We start from the raw sequence: 15,514 nt of genomic DNA, 5'->3' as shown, positions 1-15,514 counted from the left end.
AAACACTGCCTAACAGGGTTTGCCAATATTTTTTCCTGTTAGATCGTTGAAGGGATTTTGAAAGTGACATTGTTTGGCAACTTCTTCAAGGAACAGAAGTGGTGCGCTTCTAATCAGTAAAAGGTTTATTGGTTTCCTTGGACTTTCTATCTGGTATCCTTATGCTTCCTTCGGCGTTCCGGAAAATAATGAAAATCTAACAAATTCTTGGGAGAAGGTTCTGAATCCACTAGTAGGAGAAGTCTCTAAATTCACTCTTTCTCTTAAATACATTCTTTACATATAGTTAAGTAGCTGTTCCTGTAACAGACAAAAATGCCGTGGTTTACCTGACTGGAGAACACCACAGGATGTTATACACACCGGCACACTAAAACACTTTTGTTCCCGGGGAGTTACAAAGTTGCAGGCTCTTCTCGAGGGCCTGAGTTAATTCTGCATGCCCCTTCATACCTGCATTCCCTCCCCATGCTCAGCTTTCACCTAGAGTTCCCCGGGGAACGGATCTTACATACTCACCTCAAGCGATAATCTACGTCTGTCTTCCCAGACCTCTTTTTCTTCACTGAGCTCTGCAGATCTGCAAAATAACTTTGGGCCCTCTGCACAAAAGAAAGAACCAATTAATAGGCTTAAACACTTCTGATTGTGCTGCTGCTTCTAACAGTCATGGACAACACAGCAATCGTGTTCTCCAGAAGTCAATTCTTCACATCCTTCCTGTTCTCTTGCCCCCCACCAGACGTTGGCTCCAACAGAAGTGTTCCCTACTGCAGCCTGGTGTACAAAGAACCATGAAAGGCAGCAGCAGTTTTCCTCAGCATGCTGCAATCTAAATTGCAGTGAAATAGCAGCTGTTTCATTAGAAGCTCAGCACCAAGATCGCACCTCTTCCCCCAGAACTGAGGCCTGCGAAGGACTGAGCTCCCCATCGTAACACACCCTGTAAATCAGACGGGCTGGAAGATTGCTGGGCACTAACTGGATGAACACAGCAATACATTTCAGCAGCGTTATCAAATCAGTCTCGAGAAAGGCACATCATTTCAGCCTGTCTTACGACTCTGTTCTACAAAACATGTAACAAGCAATTGTTTTGCTGGCCTTTGCAACTTTGGGGGACTCTGTAGGTTTCCTTTGGTTGTTGTTTTCTTTGTTTCTAAATACAAAATTGACTGGATTCGGAAGAGAAAACCCCAGATTCATCAGGACCAAGAAGCACAGGGACATATGTGGCTGACAAGAACACTCAACATTCCTAATGGTAATACCAGAAAGGCAGGAAAAAGTGAAAGATGATATAAATACCTGAAAGGATCCAAACTATCTAGGTAAACTGTCAAGTGGCTAATGTTTTGGTAAGCTCTAAAAGTCCAGATTCCTATTAGGCAATTATCTGAAAGAAAAGAAAGCCAGAAATCTGCTTGGCCTTTATTTTACCAGGACTTTCTCAGGGGATTCTACCACAACTTTGACCGCAAGTAAGGATGCCAAATTTTGACTAGAAAACATTCATAAGCAGGCAGCATTTTTTCCTCCTCACGGAATTCCAGGAACAGTTAAAAAAAAATACAGAAGGGGGTGAAGAACTTCCGTCGTACCTCTCAGGCGTTCATCATCTTTGGAGAAGAAGAAAACTCTAGCCCTTTCTGTGCGTGGTAAAGAAAGAAACCTAGACAAGTACAAAGGGATTTTAGCATCCTAAATTGTACTATCAAATTCCATGAACACAAGTTAAAACTGTAGCGCTTCAGAGAAATGGTGTCCGTTGAAAAGCTTTATTCCCTAGTAACCAAAGAGAGCCTTCTATAAAAAAAACCCCAAACCACTTCTTGAAAGAAACCTGACTGTGTCTTTGGCTTTTGGCCAAACTCAGTTTGGAGTTGGTCAAGCCAAAAGGACCAAGTTAATTTCTTGTGCTCAATGTCTCTCTTCTCATATTCAACTTCACATCAAATGGGCTGCTGGCAATTTTGACTCTGGGCAGCCCAAATGGTTTTCCAAGATGACTTTCATTGCTCAGAGGTGTGCAATGTCAGCTTCCCATTTCCCGAGTGCTGCTCTTAACATTCCCACAGCATCCAACTACTACAGCCAAGTAGACAACAAATAGAAAGGGAACTTGCATTTCTTGGTCCTTTTCAATTTCTCACGTCTCAGGCTCATCATCACCCTCAGAACTGCTGTCTTGGAAACGTGAATCCTCTTGCCATGCGACTTTTGCCGGCTTGATGGTTCCAAGTCCGCAAGACTCTGCAATAACTGCACCAAAAATAGAAACAAAGCCAAAATCAGATTATTCCTCCACTTGTCAGGAAAAATTCCTCCTTTCAAGACAAATACTTACAGTGGAGAAGACAGATTTAGGAAGGACAGAATCTGCTCCTGCCTGATTTCCTGAGCTACATCTCTGCTCCAGGATTTTCCGGTTTGTTCTAGGGATCGCTTCTGTATTCTTAAACATTTATCATTGCGTTCAGAAGACACTGAATACCTTCTGAATTCAGCACAAGTGTGGGAGGCTCGTTGCTTTGTCTTGTGGCATTGGGGTTTTTTTAATATTTCGGATAACTTCACACGGCTTCTCTTCTCTCCTTCAGGACTGTGACTCCATTTAATGTTGTTTCATCTTCTTTTCATAAGGCCTCATTTTATCTACGGTTAGAACACCCCAATGATCACGTGGCATTCACTTTCCTTTTCCTAAAGGTCCAAGAATAGAATTCAGTAACAAAGAGAATGTTCATGGATCTTGGGGTCAACTCCCGGATTTTGCTCCTCCCTCTACATTAACACACAATTCCTTGAAAATCGTGTTGGGTTCTATGAAACTTGATATGACTGGTGTATCCCCTTTCTCCCTGCTTGAGAAATTCAGGGCATGACAACAAGCTTTCTCACCACTCAGCAAAAACCCCAATGCCTTCTCAAAGCATGCCTTTCAGAACGCCTGAGATGCAAGCACGAGCTACCTCTCATTAATCCACCACAGCCTTGGCAAGCAGAAATGAAGATCAAAATGCTTCTGCCTACTTACTGACTTCTGCTGCTGAAAATCCCCTGCATCCTGACCTTCTTTACACCCTATTGCTCTACAGTGCCTGCCAGAAGCTCTTCCTTAGAAATGGCACTCTTAGAAGGGTTCTGCTGTTACCTTCTTTGATGCCCAACCCCTCTGTGTCTCCAAAGAAGGGAAACTTGAAAGCACTCGACTCCTGAGCTGCGTCGCTCTCAGGCAAAGGTCCCAAATGGTCATCGGGGCAGAGTCCTGCGCATCCTCTTTGTCCCAGGGTATTTCCACAGTCTTTTCTGGTTTGTTCTTTCAAGGTCCAAGCAAGTCTTTTAAATCAGCAGCAACAGAGTAATCGATTTCTTCAGGCGCTTGAGGTTGTGTGTCACTCTCTTCTCTCTTCTTCCTTTTGGCTTTACTGAAATGAGATTGTTCAAGGATAGCAACACAGCACACGTCCTTTTCCAAGACAGCTTCCCTAAGAGCCACCTTGCTCTGAATGTTTCCCTAACCATACCCAAGCTGTCACGATCCGCTTGTTGCAGGGTGTCGTGATGGCTCTTTTCACCAATCCCAAAAGTGCAAAAAGGCAAACAACAAGGGACTATCAGTTAATCACAACAAATGCACCTTTATTAAGGGCCAAAACAGTAAATGCGATAGTGGGGATCTGAAAGAAGGTCAAAGAATAGAGAGAGAGAGAGAGAGAGAGAGAAGAGGGGGATGGGAATAGCTACAAGCACAGGCGAGATCCTCAGTGGTCCGGACGATGGGGATCCACCTTGTCGTGTCGGGGAAGTCTTCAAAGTTCTGGTCAACTCAGGGGTCCAGTTATAGTCCACAGAGGAAAGAGGGGGGAGCATGCAGGACAATGAGAGGCCCTTGTGATTGCTGCGGGGGAACAGGCGAGTCCACCGAAACCACCAAAGCGAGGCGAACACAATGGAGAATAAGTCCATTGGAATTACTGAAGGGAAACAGGTCATGTCGTTAGTGGTCAGGCCACCGTTTTGCCCCCTGCCTGTAGTAGGGGTCTCAGTCTCAGTCCTTGGGAGGAGGGTCCTCAATCTTTGTCTGTCATGGTGGTAATGAGGCAGATGAGGGGTCTTCAATGAAGGACCACGGGAGTCACCCCAAAAGTTCATTTGGCGTAAGAACGGAGATTTGTAGCAGGTCGCGCGTCAGGCTGTCCCGTACTGGGTCCATGCCAGGTCCTTGCCAAGTCCTTGCCAAGTCTTCGCCAGGCCTTGTTCAGAACAGCTAACGTAAAGGTACAGCAGCTGCACCTGCACTGCTGCTCTCTGCAAGCCGGAACTGCAGTGGGGGAAGGGGCTTCTCCCCGTGGCAATCGGTAGACAAATGTGGGGGCTTCAGTTGGCCTCTTGCACAAGCCCATCAAGGAGTGGCTCACTTTCAAGAGTAAGCAGTGGGGAAACACCTGAGGTTGGAGTCTAAAGGCAAGAACAAGAGTCCTTTTTAATTAGCCACATCATTTAAGTGACTTTTCACTTAATACATGGTAAGACAGAAATCAAGGTATTTAGCATAAGACTACTTTCCTGCCAGTCGAAAAGCCAAGAGCTAATATGGTTTTCTCACAGACCTGCAAATCTCAAGGACCCTGTACTGACCGATCTCACCTTCACTTCCGGCAGCGAGCGGATGACTAGAAAGAAAAGATGACACTACGTGCTGCTGTTGGAGGCCCCAGTTGAGGCCCGACGCCGCTGGCGGGAGCGGCTGCTCCTGTGGGACATCCCTGACGGTGTCCCCCTGTGCCTGGGCCTCTCAGCCCTTGCTGCTGTCCTCCTGCTCCTGTCCTGGCGACTCCTGGACCGGACAGGTTGATTCAAGGCCCGGCGCTGCAGGTGGGAGCGGCTGCATCTGGGGGATGTCCCTGAGGAAGTCTCCCTTTGCCTGGGCCTCTCAGTCCTTGGTCTTGTCCTGCTGCTCCTGTCACGGCGACTCCTGGAGCGGCCAGGTGGACTCTGGGCCTGACCTTGCTGGTGGGAGCGGCTGCATCTGGGGGATGTCCCTGACGAAGTCTCCCTTTGCCTGGGCCTCTCAGCGCTTGATGTTGTCCTGTGGCTCCTGTCACGGCGACTCCTGGGCCGGGCAGGTGGACTTAGGGCCTGACCTTGCTGGCGGGTGCGGCTGCGTCTGGGGGATGCCTGTGACGATGTCTGCCTTCGCCTGGGCCTCTCAGTCCTTGTGGTTGTCCTGCTGCTCCTGTCACGGCGACTCCTGGAGCAGACAGGTGGACTTAGGGCCTGACCTTGCTGGCGGGTGCGGCTGTGTCTGGGGGATGCCCGTGAAGGTGTCTCCCTTCGCCTGGGCCTCTCAGTCTTTGTCATTGTCCTGTTGCTTCTGTCACAGCGACTCCTCGATCGGACGGGTCCATCTGGGGCCCGACCTTGCTGGCGAGAGCGGGTTCGGCCTCGGCCGGGCCCTGCACGTCTGGAATGGACCCTGTCCTCAGAGTCAGGGGAGCTGCTGTACGTTGAACTTGATGTGCTGAGGCTGCTGGTGTCCAGTGAGGAAGACGGCAGAGACTGCTGCCATGCTGTGTGTCGGTGGCTTCTGCGGCCGCTGGTCTCTGCAGATGAAGACCGGGGATCCAGCCCCGATGGCACCGGGGTGTGGGAGCTGGGGCTGATGGCCTCAGATTCTGAGGAGCCATGAGCAGGCTCCAGTCCTGACCGTCTGCTCCGGCTGGGGCCCCTGAGCTCTGACTCATCCCTGAAAGCTGTAAGGCCAAGCAGGAATGTCAAAGACCACCCAGGCCCGAGGCAAGCCAGGCCAGAGCAGAACCCCCAGCCCTTCAGGAGCAGAGGGGCTCTGCCAAGCCCAGCCTGGGCACTGTCCCCAGCCCAGGGGCACCGGCTGCTTTGCCTCATACCCGTTCCGAGACCAGCACAGCTGTCACACTCCCAGCTCTGTATGCGGTTTCTCAGGCCAGAGCAGAGCCTGTGGGTGCCCTCGGCAGCGCAGGAGGAGCACAGCAGCAGTTCCCAGGGCCTGGGGAGGCAAACGGGCTCATGGACAACGTGTCCACAGCACAGGATTGTCCAGACAAGTTCTTCTGTTTCTTTCCCCTTTGAGCCCTTGAAGTGACACATGTACCCTGCAGAGCCTCAGGTGCAGCTCCCCAACTTACCCCTCTTCCTCTGCCTCCTCCCTGCCTCCCGGGTAAAGGCAATCCCTGGCATTGCACCTGCTGTGCCTCTCTTCTAGATCCGCGAAGGCATCGTTGTCCTCCCACGTTGGCTCTCTGATGGAGAAAGGAAAAGCTGATGAGTTTCTGATGTCCTGCCCTCATGGAGGTACAGGTTGTCCCCGCTCTTTCTCCAGCGCTTTTCCAAGTCCCGCGTGAAGCTGAAGCCCAGACTCACGGGACAGGGCAGGGCCAGGACTGCTGGGGCAGGGCCTGGAAAAACACAGCACTTGCACCTCCTGTCCTCTGAGCCAGGCAGAAGGACACCAACCTGAAGGGAATTCGGATCCCCATGATGAACATTTGTGCAAGAAATTCTCTAATGTCCCTGCACAGGGGGCAGTGGAGGCATAAAAGACCAGCGCGCATGGCCTGTCCCTGCAGGGCAAACAGAAGCAGGGTGAGCAAGGCCCTGGTGCTGCTGAGCACCTGCTGTGCCCCGGGGCTGAGGGGGATGGCTCCTACCTGGATGCAGTCCCTGTGGAACCAGGCCCTTTTGCACGCTGGGCACACCAGGGTTCTGAAGGTCTTTCTATCCTCCACAGGCTCCATGCAGATGGGGCAATCGGTGCCCGGCTCTGCAGTTGCCTCCACGTCCTGCTCTGGACGGTGCTCAGGGCAGTAGGTGCTGAGGGAAAATGGGTGGGCAAAGTGAGAAATGTTGGATCTTCTCCCAGGGGCGACCAGGAGTGGGGAGGAGGGGCACCTGTACTCTGGAATATACTGTGTGACGCAGCCACCCTCCTTGGCACAGGGCAGGTGGAACCATCTGCCACAGTCCTCCTTGCAACACATGATGGTTGCCCCGCTCTGGCCACAGACGCAGCAGCGCTGGAAAGAGCCAAGCAGCCCCATCAGCAGCAGCCTCGGGGCCTCCCCTGGCAGCCCCACGGCTCCGGGCAGGGCCTAGCATGTGGCCACTGCTGGGTCTCAGCCCACAGAGCCGACTGGTGGAGGAGACTCCGCTGCCAGAGCCTCTGTGCAGCTGCTGGGAGCCAGACTTTGTCCCACAGGCGGCCGGAAGGGCAGGCCTTTCATTCCAAGTGTCTGGGCTCAGCTCTGGCAAACCTCGCCTGGCACAAATCTCCCTGCTCTTGTCAGGCTCTCACCTTTTGTGCCGCCCGCCAGACTGCAATTTGGATATCTCTAGGAAGAAATCCCATGAGTCCAACACGCTCGTTCTTCTGACGAGAAAGTAGAGTGGCAAAGAACTGCAGCAAAGGGGATGAGCAGATGAGGAGAGAGAGGCAGGAATTGCCCATTGCAATGGTGGAGGGAGCACCCAGAGCCACTCACCAGACAGAACACGTGGGCACAGAGCCCATACTTCTCCAGTTTGTCACCGCACATGTCCGGGTCAGCCTCTGCACGGCGACACAGCATGCAGGCTGCAGGGGACAAAGCCAATGGCAGCGGGCACGAGCACCTCTGCGGGGCGCTTTGGCTGCAGCAGCATCGGCCCCAGGGGCTGCTCTCTCCCTGCCTGCCTGCCTTCCTGCCTGGCTGATGGGCAGGGCTGGAGGCCTTGGAGAGCAGGGGCCATTGCGGGCACGGGTGTCCCAAGAGCTGCCCCCTGGCCCAGCTGGGCCCCACCTGGGGAGGAAGGAGGCTCCCAGCCACGGCATGGCTGAGCGGCTCCTGCCTGCCCCCTGCCTCTGCTCTGGGCCCTGCGCCGCCTGCCACAAGCGTTGCTGGGCCAGGCTGTGGGAGGTTGGCATTGCCCTCACCTGGCTCCCTGGCTCCAGGGCCCTCCTGCTTGCTGTAAGACATGGCGGCTCTCAGTGCTGTGTCCCTGTCCAGAAAGGCCACAGTCTCCTCCAGGTGCTGGTCCTCTCTCTCTGTGGGAGAAAGAGGAGTGTGGGGAGTTTGCCGAACAGGCCCAGAGCCACGAGGGCACTGCTCCCTGCTCAGCCCTGCGTGAGCCCTGCTCCTGTCCGCCTTCTGCTCCCGTCGTCGCCTGGAGGAAGACCGCAGTCTGCTCTGGTTGTTCCTCTGCTGATTCTGGGAAGGGAGAGGCAGGTGAGCCTGCAGCACAGGCCCAGATCCCGAGGTGTGGGGTGCCTCTGGTCCCTGGGCAGCAGCGATCCTGCCCTGCCTTCTCCTCCCGTTGTCAGGTCGCACTGACACACGGCCTGAGCCCAGCCTTGCCTTTTGAGGCCTTGGTCGCACGGGTCACAATGGCCAGGCTGACATCAGCATCGTGCAGCCAAAATTGGACGGCAATGGCCTCGGGTCCCTGGCAACCACTTGAGGCGGCCCCCTTGGGAACCCAGGTTCTGAGATGGGTGCGAAGGTTTGGTCAGCCGGGAGCCAGGCAGGGACTCCTGCAGCAAGTGCAGGGTCAAATGCCAGGCCCCAAGGCAACCATCGGGCACTGCTCTGCTGCTGCTCCTGGTGCTGCTCCTGAAAATTTCACGCAGACACAGAGCTACCTGCTCTGCCTCAACCCTGTTCAGCACTAGACAGCAGGGCACAGTAAAATGTTGTCTTGGGTGTTATGGACAAACAAACAAACAAACAACCAAAAAATTAACCTTTGAGGAACCTAGTTAAAAATGGTTGAATGTTGATACAAAGGTAAATGTTGTTAATGCACGTTAAATGTTGTTAATTCAAGTAACAAATTGTGATTAGTTGTATTAAAACCCAGCACTGTTGTTGATGTACAGAGGGGGAGTGGAACCGGGGAGGAGATGGGGTGCCAATCTTTGTGGAGGGGCAGAGAAACTTTCAGGAGTATTGCATCATAGAACACAACCACAACTTAAATCAAGATTGGTGGAGAGACCAAGCAATGGGAGGAGAGAATTCCACAATGATTGGCCAAGACTGCAGCAACTGATAAGGCAATGGGCAAGGGAGAAATAGACCTATCACAGCACGGATCCTGAGCGCCCCAAGCAGGAGGCGAGAGAGAGACTTTAAAAGGCCTGGGGTGCCTAACTCCCGGGTCTTTCCTCGGAGCGGGTTTCCCTGGAAACACCCCTAGGTTACAAGTACTAAGTTGTTGAAACAGTCTCCGGACTAGCCAGAGGCTTTGCTTCCAGTTGTTCCTTTGGTAATAAACAGGCTTACTTTTTTTAATTAAATTGACTCCTTTTGGTTACTTTCAAGTTTCTTTCTAAGCATGTTCCCAACATTGGGTATATGATCAAATTATTCAAAGTCCTGCAAAGAATCACATTAAAAGCACACACAGAAATTAAAAATAAAAATAAAAATAAAAATAAAAATAAAAATAAAAATAAAAATAAAAATTAAAATTAAAAAAAAAAACCAACCAAACAAACAAACAAACAAAACCAAAAACAAATCCTGCGACAAATATTGAATTGACAACAAAAGCATATTCCTCTTCAGAAACACAGGCTAACACTTTGGGCCAATGCTTTTTCCTATTAGCTCTTTGAAAGGATTTCAAAAGTAACATTGGCAACTTCTTCAAGGAACAAAGAGGAAATGCTTCTGACCTCTAAAAGTAGATTTCTTCATTTGCTTTCGCTTTCCTTTTGGAATCCTTACGCTTTGCCTGGCATTCCAGGAAATCATGAAAATCCAACGTAATATAGAGGGAGTTTCTGAATTCAGTGTTTTTCTCAAAGACTTTCTTTACATACGTACAAGAAACTGCTCCTGTAACATAAAGAGATGCAGTGGTTTCCCTGACTGGACGTCACAAGATGACATGATACACTCCTCTGTACTAAAAAACTTCTGTTGCCTGGTAATTAGAAAGCTTCAAGATCTTCTAGAGGCTTTCCCCTGTGCAACTTCACTAGGTCCCTCTCTGCTCAACTCTCAAGCCTGTCCAGGTCTCACTGAAAGGCAGCAGCACAGCCGTGTGGTTCACCAGCCCCTGCTCCCGCTTCTGTCCCATCAGCAAACGTGCTGAGGGAGCGCTCCGCCCCTTCTGCCAGGTCACTGGGGAATAAGGCAAACAAGACTGGCCCCAGCACGGCCCCCTGAGCTCGCAGCTATCTGAGTTTGGAGCTCCACTGCCCGCTTCTCTACGCCACTGTCCCTGAGCTGCCCCATGAGCGTGATACGGGAGGCCGGGACAAAGCCTTGCTGAAGTCCCGGCTGACAACAGCCACTGCTCTCCCCTCACAAACCCAGCCAGTCAGTGCAGCAGAGGTGGCTATGGGATTGCCCAAGCATGGTTTTCTGTCGCTGTAGAGATGGACACAAGACATACACATACACCTGTGCAGTGACAACAATGGCTTCTTCTTTATTACAAGTTGTTCTCAAGTTTTATACCCCTAAAAAAGTGTGATCCTAAGGCCCTAGTTACATCAAAACAGCTCCTTCTATTCAATGGACAAAGCAATAGCTTATTGTATTTTATTGGTACAAAGCATTTAACGTCAATAATTCATTGGCAAGAGTTTACCACAAATTCTTAAGGCACGTACACTGCTGACTAAGGCACATATCCTCTAACTACAAGGAACCCTGCTGTGTTTTTCAGTTTCCACACTAACGGCCTTGCTTGCTTCCTTGCCATGGATAAACCCGCATGTTATTAATTTCTTCTTCTGCAAACTCAGTTGTTTGCCCTGCAAAACAGCTGCTAAGCCCATCCAGTTTTCCCTTCCTGTTATTCCACACGCTTAGAGATGACATCCAAGAGGAGATATTCTGCCACCTTTCTGGGGACGGAGCTGAGGCTGATGGGCCTGCAGTTTCCTGGCTCCTTCTTAGTGCCCTTTTGGAAGACTGGAGAGATGCTGGCTTTCCTCCACTGCTCACGCCTCTCTCTGGGGCTATCACCTTCCCTGACCCGCTAGCAGAGCGCCCTGTGCCAGAGGCAGGAGCAGAGACTTCCCTTGGCCCCAAAAGGCAAGGCTGGGCTCAGGCCGTGTGTCAGTGCGACCTGACAACGGGAGGAGAAGGCAGGGCAGGGTCGCTGCTGCCCAGGGACCAGAGGCACCCCACACCTCGGGATCTGGGCCTGTGCTGCAGGCTCACCTGCCTCTCCCTTCCCAGAATCAGCAGAGGAACAACCAGAGCAGACTGCGGTCTTCCTCCAGGCGACGACGGGAGCAGAAGGCGGACAGGAGCAGGGCTCACGCAGGGCTGAGCAGGGAGCAGTGCCCTCGTGGCTCTGGGCCTGTTCGGCAAACTCCCCACACTCCTCTTTCTCCCACAGAGAGAGAGGACCAGCACCTGGAGGAGACTGTGGCCTTTCTGGACAGGGACTCAGCGCTGAGAGCTGCCATGTCTTACAGCAAGCAGGAGGGCCCTGGAGCCAGGGAGCCAGGTGAGGGCAATGCCAACCTCCCACAGCCTGGCCCAGCAACGCTTGTGGCAGGCGGCGCAGGGCCCAGAGCAGAGGCAGGGGGAGGCAGGAGCCGCTCAGCCATGCCGTGGCTGGGAGCCTCCTTCCTCCCCAAGTGGGGCCCAGCTGGGCCAGGGGGCAGCTCTTGGGACACCCATGCCCGCAATGGCCCCTGCTCTCCAAGGCCTCCAGCCCTGCCCATCAGCCAGGCAGGAAGGCAGGCAGGCAGGGAGAGAGCAGCCCCTGGGGCCGATGCTGCTGCAGCCAAAGCGCCCCGCAGAGGTGCTCGTGCCCACTGCCATTCTCTCTGTCCCCTGCAGCCTGCATGCTGTGTCGCCGTGCAGAGGCTGACCCAGACCTGTGCTTCCCCAGGCCCTGGCAACAGCTCCTGTGCTGCCCAGGGCACCCACGGGCACTGCCAGGGCCTCACACCAACCTGAACCAGCTGGGGTGTGACAGCTCTGCTGCTCTGGGCACGGCTCTCGGGCAAAGCAGCCGCGTGTCCCTGGGCTGGGGGCAGAGCCCAGGTCGGGCTTGGCAGAGCCTGTCCGCTCCTGGAGGGCTGGCGGCACTGCTCTGGTCCGGCCTGGCCCGGGTCTGGGGGGCCTTTGACATTCCTGCTTGCCCTTACAGCCGCCAGGGATCAGCCGGAGCTCAATGGCCCCAGCCTGGCCGGACAGTCAGGACTGGAGCCTTCCCGTGGCTCCCCAGCACCCAAGACCATCAGCTCCAGCTGGGAAACACTGCCTAACAGGGTTTGCCAATATTTTTTCCTGTTAGATCGTTGAAGGGATTTTGAAAGTGACGTTGTTTGGCAACTTCTTCAAGGAACAGAAGTGGTGCGCTTCTAATCAGTAAAAGGTTTATTGGTTTCCTTGGACTTTCTATCTGGTATCCTTATGCTTCCTTCGGCGTTCCGGAAAATAATGAAAATCTAACAAATTCTTGGGAGAAGGTTCTGAATCCACTAGTAGGAGAAGTCTCTAAATTCACTCTTTCTCTTAAATACATTCTTTACATATAGTTAAGTAGCTGTTCCTGTAACAGACAAAAATGCCGTGGTTTACCTGACTGGAGAACACCACAGGATGTTATACACACCGGCACACTAAAACACTTTTGTTCCCGGGGAGTTACAAAGTTGCAGGCTCTTCTCGAGGGCCTGAGTTAATTCTGCATGCCCCTTCATACCTGCATTCCCTCCCCATGCTCAGCTTTCACCTAGAGTTCCCCGGGGAACGGATCTTACATACTCACCTCAAGCGATAATCTACGTCTGTCTTCCCAGACCTCTTTTTCTTCACTGAGCTCTGCAGATCTGCAAAATAACTTTGGGCCCTCTGCACAAAAGAAAGAACCAATTAATAGGCTTAAACACTTCTGATTGTGCTGCTGCTTCTAACAGTCATGGACAACACAGCAATCGTGTTCTCCAGAAGTCAATTCTTCACATCCTTCCTGTTCTCTTGCCCCCCCACCAGACGTTGGCTCCAACAGAAGTGTTCCCTACTGCAGCCTGGTGTACAAAGAACCATGAAAGGCAGCAGCAGTTTTCCTCAGCATGCTGCAATCTAAATTGCAGTGAAATAGCAGCTGTTTCATTAGAAGCTCAGCACCAAGATCGCACCTCTTCCCCCAGAACTGAGGCCTGCGAAGGACTGAGCTCTCCATCGTAACACACCCTGTAAATCAGACGGGCTGGAAGATTGCTGGGCACTAACTGGATGAACACAGCAATACATTTCAGCAGCGTTATCAAATCAGTCTCGAGAAAGGCACATCATTTCAGCCTGTCTTACGACTCTGTTCTACAAAACATGTAACAAGCAATTGTTTTGCTGGCCTTTGCAACTTTGGGGGACTCTGTAGGTTTCCTTTGGTTGTTGTTTTCTTTGTTTCTAAATACAAAATTGACTGGATTCAGAAGAGAAAACCCCAGATTCATCAGGACCAAGAAGCACAGGGACATATGTGGCTGACAAGAACACTCAACATTCCTAATGGTAACACCAGAAAGGCAGGAAAAAGTGAAAGATGATATAAATACCTGAAAGGATCCAAACTATCTAGGTAAACTGTCAAGTGGCTAATGTTTTGGTAAGCTCTAAAAGTCCAGATTCCTATTAGGCAATTATCTGAAAGAAAAGAAAGCCAGAAATCTGCTTGGCCTTTATTTTACCAGGACTTTCTCAGGGGATTCTACCACAACTTTGACCGCAAGTAAGGATGCCAAATTTTGACTAGAAAACATTCATAAGCAGGCAGCATTTTTTCCTCCTCACGGAATTCCAGGAACAGTTAAAAAAAAATACAGAAGGGGGTGAAGAACTTCCGTCGTACCTCTCAGGCGTTCATCATCTTTGGAGAAGAAGAAAACTCTAGCCCTTTCTGTGCGTGGTAAAGAAAGAAACCTAGACAAGGACAAAGGGATTTTAGCATCCTAAATTGTACTATCAAATTCCATGAACACAAGTTAAAACTGTAGCGCTTCAGAGAAATGGTGTCCGTTGAAAAGCTTTATTCCCTAGTAACCAAAGAGAGCCTTCTATAAAAAAACCCCAAACCACTTCTTGAAAGAAACCTGACTGTGTCTTTGGCTTTTGGCCAAACTCAGTTTGGAGTTGGTCAAGCCAAAAGGACCAAGTTAATTTCTTGTGCTCAATGTCTCTCTTCTCATATTCAACTTCACATCAAATGGGCTGCTGGCAATTTTGACTCTGGGCAGCCCAAATGGTTTTCCAAGATGACTTTCATTGCTCAGAGGTGTGCAATGTCAGCTTCCCATTTCCCGAGTGCTGCTCTTAATATTCCCACAGCATCCAACTACTACAGCCAAGTAGACAACAAATAGAAAGGGAACTTGCATTTCTTGGTCCTTTTCAATTTCTCACGTCTCAGGCTCACCATCACCCTCAGAACTGCTGTCTTGGAAACGTGAATCCTCTTGCCATGCGACTTTTGCCGGCTTGATGGTTCCAAGTCCGCAAGACTCTGCAATAACTGCACCAAAAATAGAAACAAAGCCAAAATCAGATTATTCCTCCACTTGTCAGGAAAAATTCCTCCTTTCAAGACAAATACTTACAGTGGAGAAGAGAGATTTAGGAAGGACAGAATCTGCTCCTGCCTGATTTCCTGAGCTACATCTCTGCTCCAGGATTTTCCGGTTTGTTCTAGGGATCGCTTCTGTATTCTTAAACATTTATCATTGCGTTCAGAAGACACTGAATACCTTCTGAATTCAGCACAAGTGTGGGAGGCTCGTTGCTTTGTCTTGTGGCATTGGGGTTTTTTTAATATTTTGGATAACTTCACACGGTTTCTCTTCTCTCCTTCAGGACTGTGACTCCATTTAATGTTGTTTCATCTTCTTTTCATAAGGCCTCATTTTATCTACGGTTAGAACACCCCAATGATCACGTGGCATTCACTTTCCTTTTCCTAAAGGTCCAAGAATAGAATTCAGTAACAAAGAGAATGTTCATGGATCTTGGGGTCAACTCCCGGATTTTGCTCCTCCCTCTACATTAACACACATTTCCTTGAAAATCGTGTTGGGTTCTATGAAACTTGATATGACTGGTGTATCCCCTTTCTCCCTGCTTGAGAAATTCAGGGCATGACAACAAGCTTTCTCACCACTCAGCAAAAACCCCAATGCCTTCTCAAAGCATGCCTTTCAGAACGCCTGAGATGCAAGCACGAGCTACCTCTCATTAATCCACCACAGCCTTGGCAAGCAGAAATGAAGATCAAAATGCTTCTGCCTACTTACTGACTTCTGCTGCTGAAAATCCCCTGCATCCTGACCTTCTTTACACCCTATTGCTCTACAGTGCCTGCCAGAAGCTCTTCCTTAGAAATGGCACTCTTAGAAGGGTTCTGCTGTTACCTTCTTTGATGCCCAACCCCTCTGTGTCTCCAAAGAAGGGAAACTTGAAAGCACTCGACTCCTGAGCTGCGTCGTTCTCAGGCAAAGGTCCCAAATGGTCATCTGGGGCAGAGTCCT

General features: G+C 50.8%; 1 long non-coding RNA gene across 1 annotated transcript; it reads right to left on the bottom strand.

Annotated features, from left to right (window-relative positions):
- Nucleotides 1-2,860: 2,860 nt before the first annotated feature.
- LOC137479097 (uncharacterized) lies at nt 2,861-3,527 on the bottom strand. Its single transcript, XR_011001968.1, has 2 exons — nt 3,155-3,527; nt 2,861-2,950 (listed from the first exon to the last, which is right to left on the bottom strand). It is a non-coding gene; the product is annotated as an uncharacterized lncRNA (long non-coding RNA).
- Nucleotides 3,528-15,514: the final 11,987 nt, after the last annotated feature.

This window comes from Anomalospiza imberbis, chromosome 1 (genome assembly GCF_031753505.1).
Source record: "Anomalospiza imberbis isolate Cuckoo-Finch-1a 21T00152 chromosome 1, ASM3175350v1, whole genome shotgun sequence".
Lineage (NCBI taxonomy): Eukaryota > Metazoa > Chordata > Aves > Passeriformes > Viduidae > Anomalospiza > Anomalospiza imberbis.
Note: the sequence above shows the minus strand (reverse complement) of the source record. Positions and strands in the feature narration are given on the sequence as shown.